Below are 21,021 nucleotides of genomic sequence, written 5' to 3' on the forward strand. Positions count from 1 at the left end.
TTTCTCCGAGGACAAGCAGGCTGCTTGTTCTCACTGATGGGTGACGTCCACGGCAGCCCTTCCAATCGGAACACTTCCTAGCAAAGTCCTTTGCTAGTCCTCGCGCGCCGATGCGCACGCGCGGCCGTCTTCCCGCCCGAACTGGCTCGTGCCGGCCAGTCTTCTTTTGTCCGCGCTCGGTACGGTCGTGTTTCGCCGTTCGCGCCCCAAAGTTGACCTCGCGCGTCGTTTTATCGACTTCGTTAAAAAAAAAAAAAAGAGGTGTCCGAAGGAGACCTTTATGGTTTTCTCCCTTCCCGTACTTCCAGTCTTTGCCCCAGTAAGTTTTCTTTCGTCGTCGGGGTAGGCCCTATTTAGGCCTCGGTCGAAGTTTTTCTTCCCCCTATTTTTGCGGTGCCATTTTCGCCATTTCGAGTTTTGATCTCGCTGGCGCGATTTTTCCGCCCATGACATCGAAGTCTTCCAGCGGCTTCAAGAAGTGCACCCAATGCGCCCGGGTAATCTCGCTCACTGACAGGCACGCGTCGTGTCTTCAGTGTCTGGGGGCTGGGCACCGCCCTCAGGCCTGTAGTCTGTGTTCCCTTTTACAAAAGCGGACTCAGGTAGCGAGGTTAGCCCAGTGGAACATTTTGTTCTCGGGCTCTTCGTCGGCACCAGCACCGGGAGTATCGACTGCTTCGACGTCGTCGGCGCATGGACCTTCATCTTCACCCCCGATTGCATCGAGTGCATCGAGGCATCGGCCCTCTGCATCGGGGTGACATCGGAAGGCTGCGTCGGCGTCGGTATCGAGACCTCCTCGGCTGCTGATGTCGTCGGACGGTGGTGCTTCTTCTGGAGTGCAGGTGAGGGATGTCCATTCCCCTGCTGGTGGCGGTGAGCCTTCGGGTGGGTCTCCCCCCATTCCGAGGGCTCCTGCGGTACAGCCCCCCCGAGACCGACCTCCTTCGGTCTCGGCCCCGAAGAAGCGACGGCTGGATTCTACGTCCTCCTCGTCGGTGCCGGGAAGCTCCGGTGACATGCTTCGTCCCAAGAAGTCGAAGAAGCATCGTCACCGGTCCCCTTCCCATGTCGGCACCGAGAGCTCTGGGTCGCCGAGGGAGTCGGCACCCAGTAAGCATCGGCACCGAGAGGACCGCTCGCCCTCTGTTCAAGAGGTGTCGATGCGCTCCCCTTTGGACAGCCCGGAACAGCCTCCACACCCGGAACAGACTCTGACATCGACGCCTGCATCGGCTTCCATGCCTTTTTCTACAGCCGCTCTGAACGAGAGTCTCCGGGCCGTTCTCCCAGAGATCCTGGGAGAGCTGTTGCGCCCTACCCCTCCGGTACCGGGGGTGCTTGCGCCTCCGGTACCGTCGAGCGAGGCGCCGGCTGGCCCATTGTCCGGGGTGAGGTCTCCGACATCGGTGCCGCTTGCGGTACCGACTGCGGTAGCCTCCCAGGAAGGCTCCCCGACTACGTCGGCGGAGGGAGCTTCGCCGGTGCGGGCGAGGGAGTCTACCTCTCGACGCTCCCACCGTGGCCGTGGTTCCACGGAGTCGAGCTGGGCACGGTTGCAGACACAGGTCCGTGAACTTGTGTCTGACACCGATGGTGAGGCCTCGTGGGAAGAGGAAGGAGACATCAGATATTTCTCTGACGAGGAGTCTGAGGGTCTTCCTTCCGATCCCACTCCCTCTCCTGAAAGGCAGCTTTCTCCTCCTGAGAGCCTGTCTTTCGCTTCCTTTGTCCGGGAGATGTCTACGGCCATCCCCTTCCCGGTGGTTGTGGAGGACGAGCCCAGGGCTGAAATGTTTGAGCTCCTGGACTATCCTTCTCCACCTAAGGAAGCGTCCACAGTACCCATGCATCATGTCCTCAAAAAGGCATTGCTGGCGAACTGGACCAAGCCATTAACTAATCCCCACATTCCCAAGAAGATCGAGTCCCAGTACCGGATCCATGGGGACCCAGAGCTGATGCGCACTCAGTTGCCTCACGACTCTGGAGTTGTGGATTTGGCCCTAAAGAAGGCCAAGAGTTCTAGAGAACATGCTTCGGCGCCCCCGGGCAAGGACTCTAGAACCTTGGACTCCTTTGGGAGGAAGGCCTACCATTCTTCTATGCTCGTGGCCAAGATTCAGTCCTACCAGCTCTACACGAGCATACACATGCGGAACAATGTGCGGCAGTTGGCGGGCTTGGTGGACAAGCTCCCCCCTGAGCAAGCCAGGCCTTTTCAGGAGGTGGTCAGGCAGCTGAAGGCGTGCAGAAAATTCCTGGCCAGAGGGGTGTATGACACCTTTGATGTTGCGTCCAGGGCCGCTGCTCAAGGTGTGGTGATGCGCAGACTCTCATGGCTGCGTGCCTCCGACCTGGAGAATAGAATCCAGCAGCGGATTGCGGACTCGCCTTGCCGTGCGGATAATATTTTTGGAGAGAAAGTCGAGCAGGTGGTAGAGCAGCTCCACCAGCGGGACACCGCATTTGACAAGTTCTCCCGCCAGCAGCCTTCAGCCTCTACCTCTACAGGTAGAAGATTTTTCGGGGGAAGGAAGACTGTTCCCTACTCTTCTGGCAAGCGTAGGTACAATCCTCCTTCTCGACAGCCTGCAGCCCAGGCTAAGCCCCAGCGCGCTCGCTCTCGTCAGCAGCGTGCGCCTCAGCAAGGCCCCTCGGCTCCCCAGCAAAAGCAAGGGGCGAGCTTTTGACTGGCTCCAGCAGACCATAGCCGACATCCAAGTGTCAGTGCCGGGCGACCTGCCAGTCGGAGGGAGGTTGAAAGCTTTTCACCAAAGGTGGCCTCTCATAACCTCCGATCAGTGGGTTCTCCAAATAGTCCGGCAAGGATACACCCTCAATTTGGCCTCAAAACCTCCAAATTGTCCACCGGGAGCTCAGTCTTACAGCTTCCAGCACAAGCAGGTACTTGCAGAGGAACTCTCCGCCCTTCTCAGCGCCAATGCGGTCGAGCCCGTGCCATCCGGGCAAGAAGGGCTGGGATTCTATTCCAGGTACTTCCTTGTGGAAAAGAAAACAGGGGGGATGCGTCCCATCCTAGACCTAAGGGCCCTGAACAAATATCTGGTCAAAGAAAAGTTCAGGATGCTTTCCCTGGGCACCCTTCTCCCCATGATTCAGGAAAACGATTGGCTATGCTCTCTGGACTTGAAGGACGCCTACACGCACATCCCGATACTGCCAGCTCACAGACAGCATCTGCGATTTCAGCTGGGCACACGTCACTTCCAGTACTGTGTGCTACCCTTTGGGCTCGCCTCTGCGCCCAGAGTGTTCACAAAGTGCTTGGCTGTAGTAGCAGCGGCACTTCGCAGACTGGGGGTACACGTGTTCCCATATCTCGACGATTGGCTGGTGAAGAACACATCCGAGGCAGGAGCCCTGCAGTCCATGCAGATGACTATTCGCCTCCTGGAGCTACTGGGGTTTGTGATAAATTATCCAAAGTCCCATCTTCTCCCAGTGCAGAAACTCGAATTCATAGGAGCTCTGCTGGATTCTCGGACGGCTCGCGCCTATCTCCCAGAGACGAGAGCCAACAACTTGTTGTCCCTCGTCTCGCAGGTACGAGCGTCCCAGCAGATCACAGCTCGGCAGATGTTGAGATTGCTGGGCCACATGGCCTCCACAGTTCATGTGACTCCCATGGGCCGCCTTCACATGAGATCTGCTCAATGGACCCTAGCTTCCCAGTGGTTTCAGGCTGCTGGGGATCTAGAAGACGTGATCCACCTGTCCACGAGTTTTCTCAAATCCCTGTATTGGTGGACAATTTGGTCCAATTTGACTCTGGGACGTCCTTTCCAAATTCCTCAGCCACAAAAAGTGCTGACCACGGATGCGTCTCTCCTGGGATGGGGAGCTCATGTCAATGGGCTTCACACCCAAGGAAGCTGGTCCCTCCAGGAACGCGATCTGCAGATCAATCTTCTGGAGTTACGAGCGATCTGGAACGCTCTGAAGGCTTTCAGAGATCGGCTGTCCCATCAAATTATCCAAATTCAGACAGACAACCAGGTTGCCATGTATTACGTCAACAAGCAGGGGGGCACCGGATCTCGCCCCCTGTGTCAGGAAGCCGTCAGCATGTGGCTCTGGGCTCGCCGTCACGGCATGGTGCTCCAAGCCACATATCTGGCAGGCGTAAACAACAGTCTGGCCGACAGGTTGAGCAGGATTATGCAACCTCACGAGTGGTCGCTCAATTCCCGTGTAGTGCGACAGATCTTCCAGGTGTGGGGCACCCCCTTGGTAGATCTCTTCGCATCTCTTCGCAAACCACAAAGTCCCTCAGTTCTGTTCCAGGCTTCAGGCCCACGGCAGACTGGCATCGGATGCCTTCCTCCTGGACTGGGGGGAAGGTCTGCTGTATACTTATCCTCCCATACCTCTGGTGGGGAAGACTTTGTTGAAACTCAAGCAAGACCGAGGCACCATGATTCTGATTGCTCCTTTTTGGCCACGTCAGATCTGGTTCCCTCTTCTTCTGGAGTTGTCCTCCGAAGAACCGTGGAGATTGGAGTGTTTTCCGACCCTCATCACACAGGACGAAGGGGCGCTTCTGCATCCCAACCTCCAGTCCCTGGCTCTCACGGCCTGGATGTTGAGAGCGTAGACTTTGCCTCTTTGGGTCTGTCAGAGGGTGTCTCCCGCATCTTGCTTGCTTCCAGGAAAGATTCCACTAAGAGGAGTTACTTCTTTCTATGGAGGTGGTTTGCCGTCTGGTGTGACAGCAAGGCCCTAGATCCTCGCTCTTGTCCTACACAGACCCTGCTTGAATACCTTCTGCACTTGTCTGAGTCTGGTCTCAAGACCAACTCTGTAAGGGTTCACCTTAGTGCAATCAGTGCATACCATTACCGTGTGGAAGGTAAGCCGATCTCAGGACAGCCTTTAGTTGTTCGCTTCATGAGAGGTTTGCTTTTGTCAAAGCCCCCTGTCAAGCCTCCTACAGTGTCATGGGATCTCATTGTAGTTCTCACCCAGCTGATGAAACCTCCTTTTGAGCCACTGGATTCCTGCCATCTGAAGTACTTGACCTGGAAGGTCATTTTCTTGGTGGCAGTTACTTCAGCTCGTAGAGTCAGTGAGCTTCAGGCCCTGGTAGCCCAGGCCCCTTACACCAAATTTCATCATAACAGAGTAGTCCTCCGCACTCACCCTAAGTTCTTGCCAAAGGTTGTGTCGGAGTTCCATCTGAACCAGTCAATTGTCTTGCCAACATTCTTTCCCCGTCCTCATTCCTGCCCTGCTGAACGTCAGCTGCACACATTGGACTGCAAGAGAGCATTGGCCTTGTATCTGGAGCGGACACAGCCCAACAGACAGTCCGCCCAATTGTTTGTTTCTTTTGATCCCAACAGGAGGGGAGTGGCTGTGGGAAAACGCACCATATCCAATTGGCTAGCAGATTGCATTTCCTTCACTTATGCCCAGGCTGGGCTGGCTCTTGAGGGTCATGTCACGGCTCATAATGTTAGAGCCATGGCAGCGTCGGTAGCCCACTTGAAGTCAGCCACTATTGAAGAGATTTGCAAAGCTGCGACGTGGTCATCTGTCCACACATTCACATCTCATTACTGCCTGCAGCAGGATACCTGACGCGACAGTCGGTTCGGGCAGTCAGTGCTTCAGAATCTGTTCGGGGTTTAGAATCCAACTCCACCCCCCTAGGCCCATGTTTATTCTGTTCCAGGCTGCACTCTCAGTTAGTTGGTAAATTTTTTAGGTCAATCTCAGTTATGTCCTCGCCGTTGCGAGGCCCAATTGACCATGGTTGTTGTTTTGAGTGAGCCTGGGGGCTAGGGATACCCCATCAGTGAGAACAAGCAGCCTGCTTGTCCTCGGAGAAAGCGAATGCTACATACCTGTAGAAGGTATTCTCCGAGGACAGCAGGCTGATTGTTCTCACAAACCCGCCCGCCTCCCCTTTGGAGTTGTGTCTTCCCTTCTCTTTGTCTTGCTACATATGAGACTGGCCGGCACGAGCCGGTTCGGGCGGGAAGACGGCCGCGCATGCGCGGTGCGCATCGGCGCGCGAGGACTAGCAAAGGACTTTGCTAGGAAGTGTTCCGATTGGAGGGGCTGCCGTGGACGTCACCCATCAGAACAATCAGCCTGCTGTCCTCGGAGAATACCTTCTACAGGTATGTAGCATTTGCTTAATCTGCCTTGGGAAGCCTGGTGTTATAAAGACTGGAAGTAAAATTAAACCCTTCTTTCATTGGGGCACATGGATTCACATCTTCATCTCATCTCTTTTATTTATTTATTTATTTATTTATTTGGTTCACTTGTATCCCACATTTTCCCAGCTTATGAAGGCTCAACGTGGCTAACAAAGTTACTAGAAAATTACATAATACAACAGGATAAAATTGTTCCAAAAAAGAATGTCAAACACAAGTACAGAAGCAGCTGAAATAAGAGAATACGGATGGGAATACAGGAGCAACAAAGGGAAGCAGAAAGAAGGTAAAAAGTGGGAAAACAAACAAAATGGGAAAAAAAGGGTTTAGAGAGCATTGTGGACTGCGGGGTAGGCTTTATTGAACAAATAAGATTTTAGTAATTTTTTTAATGTTTGATGATCCGGTGTCTCTTTCAGGAGTCTCGGCAAAGCATTCCAGGTTCGCGGGCTGATGAACGAAAAGGAAGATGCGTATATCGTCTTGTATTTTAGATTCCTGCAGGAAGGATAGTACAGATTAAGATAAGTAGATTGTGTACAAGTGGATTATTCTGTTATGAGCATGTTTCAGGGACAAGTGGTTTTCACAAGTCAAAATATTAAAAATCAATATTTTCTTTCATGCAGATCTCTCATTTGTTTAAACATAATGAAATAGGCTATAAGCCCCTAATGCAGTCCATTGGATTTTTTATATTTTGTCATTGTGATGACTTATACTGTGCCAAAACTGGAAATAGTGAGACAGAATAACAGAATTCAGTAATATCCAAAACGTATAAACATTATAATTGTGTTTGCATTTGGGTAGTAACTGAGAAAATGCTGTTATCAAATCATATTAGGAAATTTTACTTCGACTTGGTTAACATCTGCTGAATATGAACCAGCTAATAGTTTAAAGGCTAGATTGTGTTTTCTGAACTCATGCTGACTCAACCCCCCCCCCCCCCCCCCCCCAAGTTCCTCCATGGTTAATTTTAAAGAAGAAGCTAAAACATGATTTATTCTGGTCTTACAATAAACTATGCATCACCATTTGGATAACATAAATGTCATTCAGTGCCATTTGTTCTACTGATGCTTTCCCTTAGCTATCATTATTCCCGGGACTCATCTATATACAAACACAGCAGGGAGACAAAGGTTACCTCCCATCCAAAAAAAGCCATTCCTTTTACAATCAAACAGACTTGAAGAAGAAATAAATATATATCACAGAACTGGAAAATGTTACATTTAGACTGACACTGGACTTCTGCATGAAGCATAGCTCTACGCTCATTATTCAATATCTCTGTTTTAAATAGTAATAAACAATATTAAGTGTACTTTTATAATATACCACTGTATTTCACAAAACAAAAGGAGCAAGTTCCCACAAACCATCTTTCTCTTTTGATCTAAGCACAGGGGGGAAAAAGAGTTTAAATTCTCCTGTTTGGTTTGATCGTGTGCCTTTGGACCTAGGCCAAGTCTTAGGGCAGACCAAGCTCACGCTATACAGAGACAAAGGACTACAAAGCCCGGCACACTCAGGGAAACCAGTAAGCACCACCAGAAAGGGAACTAGACCGCTCGTATGGGCCACAAGGCCGAACTGGAACCCACACATACAGAGTCTAAACGTACAGGCCGCAAGGCCAAACTGGAATTCAAACACAAAAAAGGAAAGGGAAAAAGAACAGAGAGAAGTCCCAGAAGGGACTGGCACTCAGGCTGTGCAGAGTGCGCCACACAGAGTCACCAACAAAAGGTCACAAGACCAAACATACAGATACTAACAACAACCAGAATAAGGGAACCTATGCAGAGAGGCAGCTTAAGCTGTGCCACACAGCTTACACGAACAGTCTTCACAGGATCCAAACAAGAGCTGCAGCAAGTAAAGGGTAGAAGGGAAACCACACAGAAAGACAGCTCAAGCTACACAGCTAGGCAAGGAGCAGTCCTCAGTAGATCCAAACAACAGATACAACAGGTAAAGTGTTAAGGAGACTACACAGAGAGATTGCTCAAGCTACACAGCTTAGACAAGGAGCAGTCCTCACAAGAACCAAACAACAAATACAGCAGGTAAAGGGTTAAAGGGAAACCCAAATGAAGAAAGGAAGCTCCCATGGACTCACCCAGCAAACATGGTAGGATAGAGTAAGGGCAGGGCATGATAGGTTAAAAGCTGAGCACACTGAGAAGCAGCACACAGCTGAACAACAGCAAAGCAACCAGAGGGAGCAGACTCCTACAGACTCAAAGAACAAACACAAACAAATAGAATAATGGCAACCACACAAAAGAGAATTCACACTGTGCCACATGCACAGACTATGCAGAAACAAGGTAAGCTCACAGCTGAAGGAAATAATGCTAGAGCGTCCTATGCAGGCAGAGGTAGGCCTCAGACGTCAGCCCAATCAAGAGCGAGACCCATTCGCTACCCTGCCTGTCCCACTAGGATCATAACAGCTCCCAGGTTTCAATAATTCATGTTTAGAGTCCTGTTTACTAAGGTGTGCTAGCGTTTTTAACCTGTGCTAAAAATTAGCATGCACTAATGCTAGAGACACCCATATATTCCTATGGGTGTCTCTAGTGTTAGCGTGTGCTAAAAACATTAGCACACCTAAAGTGCAGTTTACTAAACAGGTCCATTAATATGGGATTTAAATGTTATAAATAAGAAAATAAATAAATAGAAACTCTGAATGTTGAGCACCTGATTCTCATGACATGATGTCTGTTTTAGTGGCCCTTTACCAGGAGAAAAAGATCTCTGCATGAATATAACACATGCTAGGGTATCCCCATAGGCGCCCCGTATAAGAGGCTTGGGGAGGCTAAGCCTCCCCAGCCCAATCTTGATCATGTGGGCTACTGCGGCCTCATGGAAGGCACTGGGCCTGGCGTCGCTGCTGCTGGCGCCGGGGCTGGAAAGCGTCACTCGGCTCCTGCTGTTCGTACTGCGGGGGCGGCAAGAGCGGTGCTCGGCGTCCGAAGTGCTCTTCTTCCCGGTGCCACCCACATGCACCGAAGCACTGCTGCGGCCAAGCCGGCCCCTGCGCTGCAGCCTGCCGCACGCCGAGAGCTCGCTGAGCCGCCTCATGCTGTGCCTGTTGTCGGCCCGCCGCAACCTCGAGCTCTGAATCTTCTCCTTCTCCAACCCGCAGCTGGCGCGGACCGTGCTGCTGCTGCACCGGCGGGGCGTGCGGGTCTGCCTCATCGCCGACTCCGATTACATGGCGGTGAAAGGCTCGCAGGTCGGAGTGTTGCGGAAAGCAGGTATCGCAGTGCGGCATGACCAGCACACGGGGTACATGCATCACAAATTTGCAGTGGTTGACAAAACTGTTCTCATCACGGGCTTTCTTAATTGGACAACACAGGCTATCCAGACCAACAAGGAGAACATCCTGATCTTGGAAGATGTTACAGTGGGCCAGCATGATCAGACAAAGGTAGAAAAGATCATTTTATTTTCATTGTAGTGTTTGGAATATGTCCACTTTGAGAATCAGGTGCTCAACATTCAAAGTTTGTATTTATTTACTGATTTATGGCATTTTATCCCACATTAAACATGAATTAGGGTGTTTTGTGGCTCTACATGAGAATTGTGATGATATGATCCCTTGTTTCATATTGTTGACGGTCTGCATTTTCCGTATGGGTGGTATATTGGTGTATTAGGTTCTGCCCAGTGTAATATTTATGGTACAGTAAGGTTCTGAGTGTGTTTTTGCACAAAGTTGTGCATAGTGTTTTGCAGTTGAGCAACCACTTTATTCTTTGACATATGATACATATCTAATATCTAAATTTAATAAAAGGTATTAATTGTGACTTTTATTTTTATTTATTTATTTTTTTCTGTGTGTTATCAGACAATTATGGATTTAAGCTCCACCCCTGGCCCCACCCCATAACCCCGCCCCCTTTAGCCTCCCCAAACAGTTGGGCCACCGACCGCCTATGGGTATCCCTATAACCAGCCCCTCCAAATGACACACTGATTATGATTTATAACAAATTACAGCTCTACCTATAAAAAGTTATTCCGTTATACTTCCTCTATGTATATTCATATGCTGCACAAGCTGGCATGTTTGAAAATAATAGTGAGATTAAATAAAAATGTTACCAACAATAAAGAACGACAAGGTGGATGCAGCAGCTCATAGGTTTGTTTTCTTTTGAGTGTACGTGGAAAAACAGCTGTGCAGGGGAAAGGAAAGAGAGATTAACCTAATTGACTTCAACTTTTTTACGTCATGCTGTCTCCTGTTCTCAATCAAACCTTATGTGGTCTGGGAAGCCATATATGGCACAGTGAAGTAATCCCTACAAGCCTAACCAGGTACATTTTGAAGTGTGTGTGTTTTCTCCAAGAAAAAAACACCTTTAGACATTTGGGACTTCGGAACAAGTGAGAAGTATCACTTTCTTTTATGATCATTAATGCAGGTGACAGGCCTTCAGCTCCCCATTCCTCCACCTAAGGCAGTGTTTCCCAATTTCAGACCTGGAAAACCCCTTGCCAGTCAGGTTTTCAGGATATCCACAATGAATATGCATGAAAGAGATTAGCATATAATGGAGGCAATATATGCATAAGTGCATATAAGTACATAAGTATTGCCATAGTGAGAAAGACCAAAGATCCATCAAGCCCAGCATCCTGTTTCCAACAGTGGCCAATCCAGGTCACAATACCTGGCAAGATCCCAAAAAAGTACAAAACATTTTATACTGCTTATCCCAGAAATAGTGGATTTTCCCAAGTCCATTTAATAATAGTCTTCGGACTTTTCCTTTAGGAAGCCGTCCAAACCTTTTTTAAACTCCGCTAAGCTAACCGCCCCTACCACATTCTCTGGCAATGAATTCCAGAGCCCAAATACACATTGAGTGAAGAAAAATTTTCTCCAATTCATTTTAAATTTACTAAATTGTAGCTTCATCATGCCCCCTAGTCCTAGTATTTTTGTAAAGCGTAAACAGACGCTTCACATCTACCCGTTCAACTCCACTCATTATTTTATAGATCTCTATCATATTTCCCCTCAGCCCCCTTTTCTCCAAGCTGAAGAGACCTAGCCGCTTTAGCCTTTCCTCATAGGGAAGTCGTCCCATCCCCTTTATCATTTTCGTTGCCCTTCTCTGCACCTTTTCTAATTCCACTATATCTTTTTTGAACACATGGAGCGATACAAAGGCATTATAACATCCTCATTTTTGTTTTCCATTCCTTTCCTAATAATACCCAACATTCTATTTGCTTTCTTAGTCGCAGCAGCACACTGAGCAGAAGGTTTCAACGTATCATCAACGACGACACCTAGATCCCTTTATTGGTCCATGACTCCTAACGTGGAGCCTTGCATGACATAGCTATAATTCGGGTTCCTCTTTCCCACATGCATCACTTTGCACTTGCTCACATTAAGCGTCATCTGCCATTTAGACGCCCAGTCTCCCAGTAACGTAAGGTCCTCTTGTAATTTTTCACAATCTTCCCGTGATTTAACGACTTTGAATAACTTTGTATCATCAGCAAATTTAATTACCTCGCTAGTTACTCCTATCGCTAGGTCATTTATAAATATGTTAAAAAGCAGCGGTCCCAGCACAGACCCCTGGGGAACCCCACTAACTACCCTTCTCCATTGAGAATACTGACCATTTAACCCTACTCTCTGTTTTCTATCTTTTAACCAGTTTTTAATCCACAATAGTACCTCCTATCCCATGCCTCTCCAATTTCCTCTGGAGTCTTTCATGAGGTACTTTGTCAAACACCTTCTGAAAATCCAGATACACAATCCAGCTTATTTTCAAAAGAGAAAAACGCCTATAGTGCGACCTAAATCGGGAGATAGACGTTTGTCTCGCAAAGGCGCCCAAATCAGTATAATCAAAAGCCGATTTTGGGCGTTTCCAACTGTACTCCGTCGCGGAAACGAATAAAGTTGACGGGGGCGTGTCGGAGGCATGGTGGAGGCAGAACTGGGGCGTGGTTATCAGCCAAGGAGAGATGGGCGTCTTTAGCTGATAATCGAAAAAAAAAGGCGTTTTTACCGCGATTTTGGGTCACTTTTTTTGGACCCTTTTTTTTTCACGAACAAGTCCCAAAAAAGTGCTCCAACTGCCCAGATGACCACTGGAGGGAATCGGGGATGACCTCCCCGGACTCCCCCAGTGGTCACTAACCCCCTCCCACCAAAAAAAACCCACTTTAAAAACTTTTTTTCCAGCCTCTATGCCAGCCTCAAATGCCGTACCCACCTCCATAACAGCAGAATGTGTTCGATCCTGTCACAGCCTTTCCCTGGGTCAGATGTGGCTCTCGGGTGCAGTACAGGGTCACATCAGCATTGCATTGTGGTGGGTGTAGGGTATTGGGCTCCGTGATTTCATTAGCTTGTGTTACAGTCTCACGATGTTGGTAGTTGGTAGGCTCTTCTCCCATGGTGCTTTTCCCCCTGCCTACTGGGTCAGAGTGTGCCCTGTTGTGTTTCCTGTTGTAGTCCTTGCGGTAGTGGCCATTTTTGTAAGCCAGTTTTAGTTCCCTTTCCTGTGTTAGCCACGTTAGACAACTTAGTTCTTACCTTGAATGTGGCTGAAAGAGGGCATTGTACAGCATTCTGCCAGCTCTGACCTACTGCTCATCTCAGTACCAGGGAGACTCGTTGCCAGTGGGGCACAACCTCTGATCTGCAGTTAACTGTGAGTAAAGGCGGTTATTCCAATAAAGGATGTTTTCGGAGAGATTAGTGTTCAGGTGTCAACTGGTGTGCCAGTGTTATATAGCAGCAACCAGTCCTAGAGGCCTGCCTGTATGCAGGTCCCTGGAGCACTTTTAGTGGGTACCGCAGTGCACTTCAGCCAGGTGGACCCACGCCCATCCCCCCCACCTGTAACACTTGTGCTAGTAAATGGGAGGCCTCCAAAACCCACTGTACCCACATGTAGGTGCCCCCTTCACCCCTAAGAGCTATGGTAGTGTTGTACATTTGTGGGTAGTGGGTTTTGGGGGAGGGGGGTTGGGAGCTCAGCTCCCGTGGTAAGGGAGCTATGCATGTGGGAACTTTTTCTGAAGTCCACTGCACTGACCTAGGGTGCCCAGTTGGTGTCCTGGCATATCAGGGGGGCCAGTGTACTACGAATTGTGGCCCCTCCCACGACCAAATGGCTCGGATTAGGACGTTTTTGAGCTGGACGTTTTTAGTTTCCATTATCGCTAAAAAAAACAAACGCCCAGATCAAAAATGTCTATTTTTTCGAAAATACGGTTCGGCCCGCCCCTTCACGGACCCATTCTCGGAGATAAACGCCCATGGAGATAGGCGTTTCCATTCGATTATGCCCCTCCATATCAGCCGGCTCACCTTTATCCACATGTTTGTTCACCCCTTCAAATAAATGTAGTAGATTGGTGAGGCAAGATTTCCCTTCACTAAATCCATGTTGACTTTCAGGCTTATTTTCGAAAGAGAAGGGCGTCTATCTTTCGACAGAAATCGGGAGATGGGCATCCTTCTGTCAGGGTCGCCCAAATTGGCATAATCAAAAGCCAATTTTGGGCGTCCTCAACTGCTTTCCATTGCGGGGACGACCAAAGTTCACGGGGGCATGTCGGAAGCATAGCGAAGGCGGGACTGGGGCGTGCTTAACACATGGGCGTCCTCGGCCGATAATGGAAAAAAGAAGGGCGTCCCTGACGAACACTTGGCCGACTTGTTCCTTTTTTTTTACGACCAAGCCACAAAAATGTGCCCTAAATGACCAGATGACCACCAGAGGGAATCGGGGATGACCTCCCCCTACTCCCCCAGTGGTCACTAACCCCCTCCTACCCTAAAAAAAATTTTAAATATTTTTTCCAGCCTTTATGCCAGCCTCAAATATCATACCCAGCTCCATGACAGCAGTATGCAGGTCCCTGGAGCAGTTTTAGTGGGTACTGCAGTGCACTTCAGGCAGGCGGACCCAGACCTATCCCCCCCTACCTGTTAAACTTGTGGTGATAAATGTGAGCCCTCCAAAACCTACCACAAACCCACATCTAAGTGGCCCCCTTCATCTCTAAGGGCTATGGTAGTGGTGTACAGTTGTGGGGAGTGGGTTTTGGGGGGCTCAGCACCAGGGGCGTAGCTATGGGTAAGGTTCACCCAGTTTTGCCTCAGCCTCGCCCACCCAGAAGCAGAAGCAGAGTGTCAGCTCCCGGACCCCAAACAGTTTGCCACCGCCGATCGCAATTCCGACTCTACCCCTCTCTTCCTCCCTCCCTCGGTGCTGCAGTAATGTACCTGGGATCCTGGCAGCATTAGTGATGTATCCACGCTGCCTTCGCACTGCCCCGGAAGCCTTAATGCTGCCAGGATCCCAGGTACATTACTGCAGCACCGAGGGAGGGAGGAAGAGAGGGGTAGAGTCGGAATCGCGCGATTCTGGACCTCGCGGGCGGGCGCCTTCGTACTGCCCCGGAAGCCTTCTCTTAGAGAGGGCTTCCAGGGCAGTGCGAAGGCAGCGTGGATACATAGCCAATGCTGCCGGGATCCCAGGTAGAAGCGCCGGAGGGAGGAAGAGAGGGGTAGACGGTCACGGAATCGGTGATCCTGGACCTCGCGGGCGGGCGGGGCGCAACTTGATCTGGGAGAGGTGGGGCACAGCAGAGGGAGGGGTGGTGAGCAGAGGGAGGGGTGGTGAGCAGAGTGAGGGAAGGAGCAGGAGATGGATGGGACTGGGAGGGGTGGTGAGCAGAGGGAAGGATGGGACTGGGAGGGGTGATGAATAGAGGGTGGATAGGACTGGGAGAAATGGGGCACAGCAGAGGGAAGGAGCAGGAGATGGATGGGAGGGCAGGGCCCAGGGAGAGAGGAGAAATTGCTGGACATGGAGGGAAGGGTAGGGGAGAGAGAATTGCTGGGTATGGATGAATGGAGGGAAGCGCAGGGGAGAGAGGAGAATTGCTGGGTATGAATGAATGGAGGGGGGCAGGGGAGAGAAGAGAATTGCTGGGTATGGATGGATGGAGGGGGGCAGGGGAGAGAAGAGAATTGCTGCGTATGGATGGATGGAGGGGACAGGGGAGAGAAGAGAATTGCTGGGTATGGATGGATGGAGGGGACGGGAGAGAAGAGAATTGCTGGGTATAGATGGAGGGAAGAGGAGAGTTGCTGGACATGGGTGGATGGAGGGGAGGGAAAAGGAGAGAGGAAGGTTGCTGGACATGGGTGGATGGAGAGGAGGGCAGGGGAGAGAAGAGAATTGCTGGGTATGGATGGATGGAGGGGGGCAGGGGAGATAAGAGAATTGCTGGGTATGGATGGATGGAGGGGACAGGGGAGAGAAGAGAATTGCTGGGTATGGATGGATGGAGGGGACGGGAGAGAAGAGAATTGCTGGGTATGGATGGAGGGGAGAGGAGAGTGAGGAAGGAGATGAGATGAGGGAAAAGGAAGAGAGGAGAAAAACTGCGCATGGATGAAGAAAATAGGCAGAAGCTGGATCCACTGGACAGTCAAGTCTGCAGAGGACCCAGCTTTTACTTACGGATATAGAGCAAGAAATGAAGAAGAAAGGCGGAAAGTAAAGAAATAAATGGAAAGGAAGCCCTGGAAACGGAGTTAAGAGGACAGATAGCAGCAGAATCGGATACTGGGCCAGCATGATCTTAAAAACAAAGTCACCAGACAACAAAGGTAGAAAAAAATCATTTTATTTTCATTATAGTGTTTGGAATATGTCCACTTTAAGAATCAGGTGCTCAACATTAAAAGTTTATATTTATTTACTTATTTATGGCATTTTATCCCACATTAAATATGAATTAGATTGGAACCTGGGATCATTTAATGTTTTTTTTTTCCTGGAGAGAGTAATGCATTGCCTCCCCTCCCCCAGGCTCTCTCCCCGGCTATAGCCAGCTCTGCAATTTTGAGGGGAGGTGGACGGGGGGGGGGGGGCACAGAGGTGGACAGGGGAGAGAGCCTGTTGTTAAACATTTACCAGCACACCACTGTCTAGTGCCCACCCATCCAACCTGTTGGCCCACCCAAAAATTGACTTCTGCCTACGCCACTGCTCAGCACACAAGGTAAGGGAGCTATACACCTGGGAGTTTTTTCTGAAGTTCACTGTAGTGCCCCCTAGGGTGCCCGGTTGGTGTCCTGGCATATCAGGGGAACCAGTGCACTATGAATGTTGGCTCCTCCCATGACCAAATGGCTTGGATTTGGTCATTTCTGAGATGGGCGTCCTCGGTTTCCATTATCGCCGAAAATCGTGGACGACCATCTCTAAGGTCAACCTAAATGTTGAGATTTGGGCATCCCCGACCCTATTATCGAAACGAAAGATGGCCGGCCATCTTGTTTCGATAATATAGGTTTCCCTGCACCTTCGCCGGGACGTCCTGCGAGGACGCCCTCAGGAAAACTTGGCCGCCCTGTTCAATTATGCCCCTCCACGTCCCATTAATCCATGCTTTTGAATATGCTCTGTAATTTTGTTCTTAATAATAGTTTCTATCATTTTGCCCGGCACCAACGTCAGACTCACCGGTCTATAATTTCCCAGATCTCCTCTGGAACCTTTTAAAAAAATCGGTGTTACATTGGCCACCCTCCAATCTTCCGGTACCACGCTCGATTTTAAGGATAAATTACATATTACTAACAATAGCTCCGCAAGCTAATTTTTCAGTTCTATCAGTACTCTGAGATGAATATCATCTGATCCAGGAGATTTGCTACTCTTCAGTTTGTAGAACTGCCCCATTACATCCTCCAGGTTTACAGAGAATTCATTGTTTCTCTGACTCGTCAGCTTCAAATACCATTTCTGGCACCGGTATCCCACCCAAATCTTCCTCGGTGAAGACTGAAGCAAAGAATTCATTTAATCTCTCCGCTATGGCTTTGTCTTCCCTGATCGCCCCTTTTACTCCTCGGTCATCTAGCGGTCCAACCGATTCTTTTGCCAGCTTCCTGCTTTTAATATACCTAAAAAAAATTTACTATGTGTTTTTGCCTCCAACGCAATATTTTTTTCGAAGTTCCTCTTAGCTTTCCTTATCAGTGCTTTGCATTTGACTTGACATTCCTTATGCTGTTTCTTATTATTTTCAGTTGGTTCCATTTTCTGAAGGATTTTCTTTTAGCTCTAATAGCTTCCTTCACCTCAGTTTTTAACCACGCCGGCTGTCATTTGGTCTTCTGTCCTCCTTTTTTAATATGCAGAATATATTTGGCCTGGGCTTCCAGGATGGTGTTTTTGAACAGCATCCATGCCTGATGTAAATTTTTGACCCTTGCAGTTGCTCCTCTAAGTTTCTCCTTTTTTAAAGTTAAATGCTAATGTATTTGATTTCCTATGTATACTTCAAAGCTAATATCAAATCCGATCACATTATGATCACTGTTATCAAGCGGCCCCAACACCATTACCTCCCGCACCAGATCATGTGCTCCACTTAGGACTAGGTCTAGAATTTTTCCTTCACTTGTCGGCTCCTGTACCAGCTGCTCCATAAAGCTGTCCTTGATTTCATCAAGGAATTTTACCTTCCTAGCGTGCCCCGATTTTACATTTACTCAGTCAATATCAGGGTAATTGAAATCACCCATTATTATTGTGTTGCCCAGTTTGTTCGCATCCCTAATTTCCTTTAACTTTCTGCATCCTTCTGTTCACACTGGCCAGGCGGACGGTAGTACACTTCTATCACTATCCTTTTCCCCTTTACACATGGAATTTCAATCCACAGTGATTCCAAAAAGTGTTTTGTTTCCTGCAGAGATTTCAATCTATTTGATTCAAGGCTCTCATTAATATACAATGCTACCCCTCTACCAATTCGATCCACCCTATCACTACAATATAATTTGTACCCTGGTATGACAGTGTCCCACTGGTTATTCTCCTTCCACCAGGTGTCAGAGATGCCTATTATATCTAATTTTTCATTTAGTGCAATATATTCTAACTCTCCCATCTTATTTCTTAGGCTCCTGGCATTCGTATATAGACATTTCAAAGTATGTTTGTTCAAATTTACATGATGCTTAGTACTTGACAGTATTAATTTGAAATCTTTTGTCTGATTTTTATTTTTATTTAAGGACACCTGATCTACTACGGTCTCTTTTGCAACCTCATTATCAGGATACCCTATATTCCCTGTTTTGGTGATATCTTTGAAAGATATGCAAATCAAGTTCATGCATATTCATTGTGGATATCCTGAAAACCTGACTGGGGCAAGAGGTACTCCAAGACCAGACCTGGGAAACATTGACCTAAGGCACTGGCGAGCCCTTCAAAACCCACCAAAAATCTACTGTACTGGTGTATTTTGGAGGGTTCACACTTTCCACCACAAAAGTGGGTTATAGGCCTGGGTCCCCTTCTCTACAGTGCATTGCACCGACCACTAAGCAAGGGACCTGCTTGCTGCTCTAGAAGGACTAGCAATAACATCTGAAGCTGTCATAGACGCCAGTATATACCATTTCTTTCACACCTTGGGGGGGGGGGATTATACCTTAATGCTTCCAGTGGTCATTTGGGGCACCTTTTGGTCACATTGAAACAGGTCTAGCCATGCGCCGGTGGGCAGGGGGGGCGGAGCAAGATGGCGGCACTCTGAGTGTCTCGTGAATGACCTCTGTGCTAGCAGCATTTCCAGTCTATATTTTTTCTTTACTTCTTTAAACAATAATGCCTCATACAAAAATGAAAGGCTCCGTGAAGGTCAGTACCCCGCCGACCAGAACTTCATTGCCCACGCAGCAGAGCATAGAGAGATATACCACGAGGCAGCCTACCATTCTGATGTCGGAGAGATTCCCGCTGAGCCTTCGGATCAAGGAGAGTCCGAGACCTTGGGACTGGACACAACATTATCCCCTCCAACTCTTTTCCCGCCACCGCAGCCAGCCGGATTCGATCGATGGGGCGGAACTTCCGCACCTGAGGTAGATGGAGGTCGACCACATCGCAGGCCCAAGAACGATGTTCCGACTGAGGCCCGGAGAATTTTGAATCTCCTGGCTGAATTAGAAACAGCTAAAGCCACGGCGGTGGTAACGCTGGAGTCTATTTGGAATGAACTCCAGCGCCTGGATCGGACTGTGATGAATTCAGCAGTCCAAATAGAGACATTAGTGAGTACAGTTCAAAATTTATCCACAGCTCTTGTTACTATGAAAACTGAAGTTAATGAGAAAATAGATTCTATGAATATAGAAATGAATTGAGTGAAAGAAACTTCGGTACAACTTGTAAAGGATAACTCTATCATACATCGTAAAATGGAATATTTTGAGAATTATAATCGAAGGTTAAACCTTCGTTTATTGAACTTTCCTCGAATGCCTATATATGCTCCGTTGGAGATATTTAAACGATATTTGATTGAGAATTTGAAATTTACCCCAGAACTATTCCGCCTTTAAATAAGATATATTATTTGCCTAATAATAAGAAGAAAAAAGATGGACTACAGAATTTACCACAAGCTCAGGAATTGAATATTTCAGAAATATTGGAAACGTCATTAACAGCAGTAACAGAGAGACAAACTTTACTTGTTTCATTTATATTCGAACAAGATCAAGAAGCTGTGATAAGATTAGCCTTGAAAAACTTGCAAACATTATTTTATGGAGGAAAAATATGGGTTTTCCCTGATGTCACCAAGCAAACCCAGGAGAGAAGAAAAGCTTTCTTGGCGTTAAAAACTGAGACAATAGCCTTGGGAGCATAATTTAATTTAAATTATCCCTGAAAATGCAATATAAAATATCTGGGAATAAAATATGTTTTTCTCTATCCAGAACATTTAAGACAGTTTATCGACCAAAAAAAAGTTATTAATGGTCCTGCGTAATTCGCATATTCATGATCTATGGTTTGGCGAATATTATCAAAATAATTGAAGATAAAGTGTTAGGCCTTTTTCTTTAAGTGTATAAATATTTTCTTCTTTAGAGTCTCATCTCTTGATTTTATAAGGATCCTCCCACCACTATTTGTTGTCTAATATAAGATGTAAAAGTAATTCTTCTGCTTAGATTTGATTTTTTTAAAGTTATTCTTGTCTGGTTTTTTCCTGTTCAAGTTGTAATGGCTTGTAAAGAATATAAATCTATAAATAGATAATAAAAAAAAAAGAAACAGGTCTAGCCATAAAGTCTTTTTTTTTTTAATTTCAAAAGAGGTATAGAAATTACAATATATAAGCTGACATCAAAGAAGAAACAGTATCAACATTGCTTGTACAAAATACAAATCATGTGAAACCTATTATCTTTTTGAAAATGGTCACATTTTCAATACCCTCAAACAAAAAAAAAAGAAAAAGAAAAACAAACGCAACTACAGAAACACCCCCCTCCCTCCCAACAAATTGGGTAACAAATCTAAGTGAGAGAATTAAAGTGCCCACCATCAATCTCAAAAGGACTATTAACAGCGGAACACAATAGTGAATCACAATTTATCCTTTAAAGGTCGCCATATCTTGGTCCATACTTTGGAAGTGAGTAATATCAAACAATAATTAAATATTCCATTTAATATATGCATCGCAACTTGTTGAGCCACTTGCGAATTGAGGGTACACCTGGGTTTTTCCATGAGGCTGCCAGAACCAACCTGGCAGTGCTGAAACATACGACGTACACACAGAGCACCACAAATCCTTGCAGACTCGAAAACCACACAGGAAACAGTAAAGATGACTCAAGGAAATATCTTGACAGTGCTTAATGTAAAAAGTTTATTGTACAACTTTATAAGCACGACATGGCTGTGTTTCGGCCAAC

The 21,021-nt window shown here is 47.7% G+C and overlaps 1 pseudogene; it reads left to right on the forward strand.

The window, feature by feature from the left end:
* Nucleotides 1-9,057: 9,057 nt before the first annotated feature.
* On the forward strand, nucleotides 9,058-19,452 carry LOC115461896 (annotated as a pseudogene).
* The last annotated feature ends 1,569 nt before the right edge of the window (nucleotides 19,453-21,021 follow it).

This window comes from Microcaecilia unicolor, chromosome 2 (genome assembly GCF_901765095.1).
Source record: "Microcaecilia unicolor chromosome 2, aMicUni1.1, whole genome shotgun sequence".
NCBI lineage: Eukaryota > Metazoa > Chordata > Amphibia > Gymnophiona > Siphonopidae > Microcaecilia > Microcaecilia unicolor.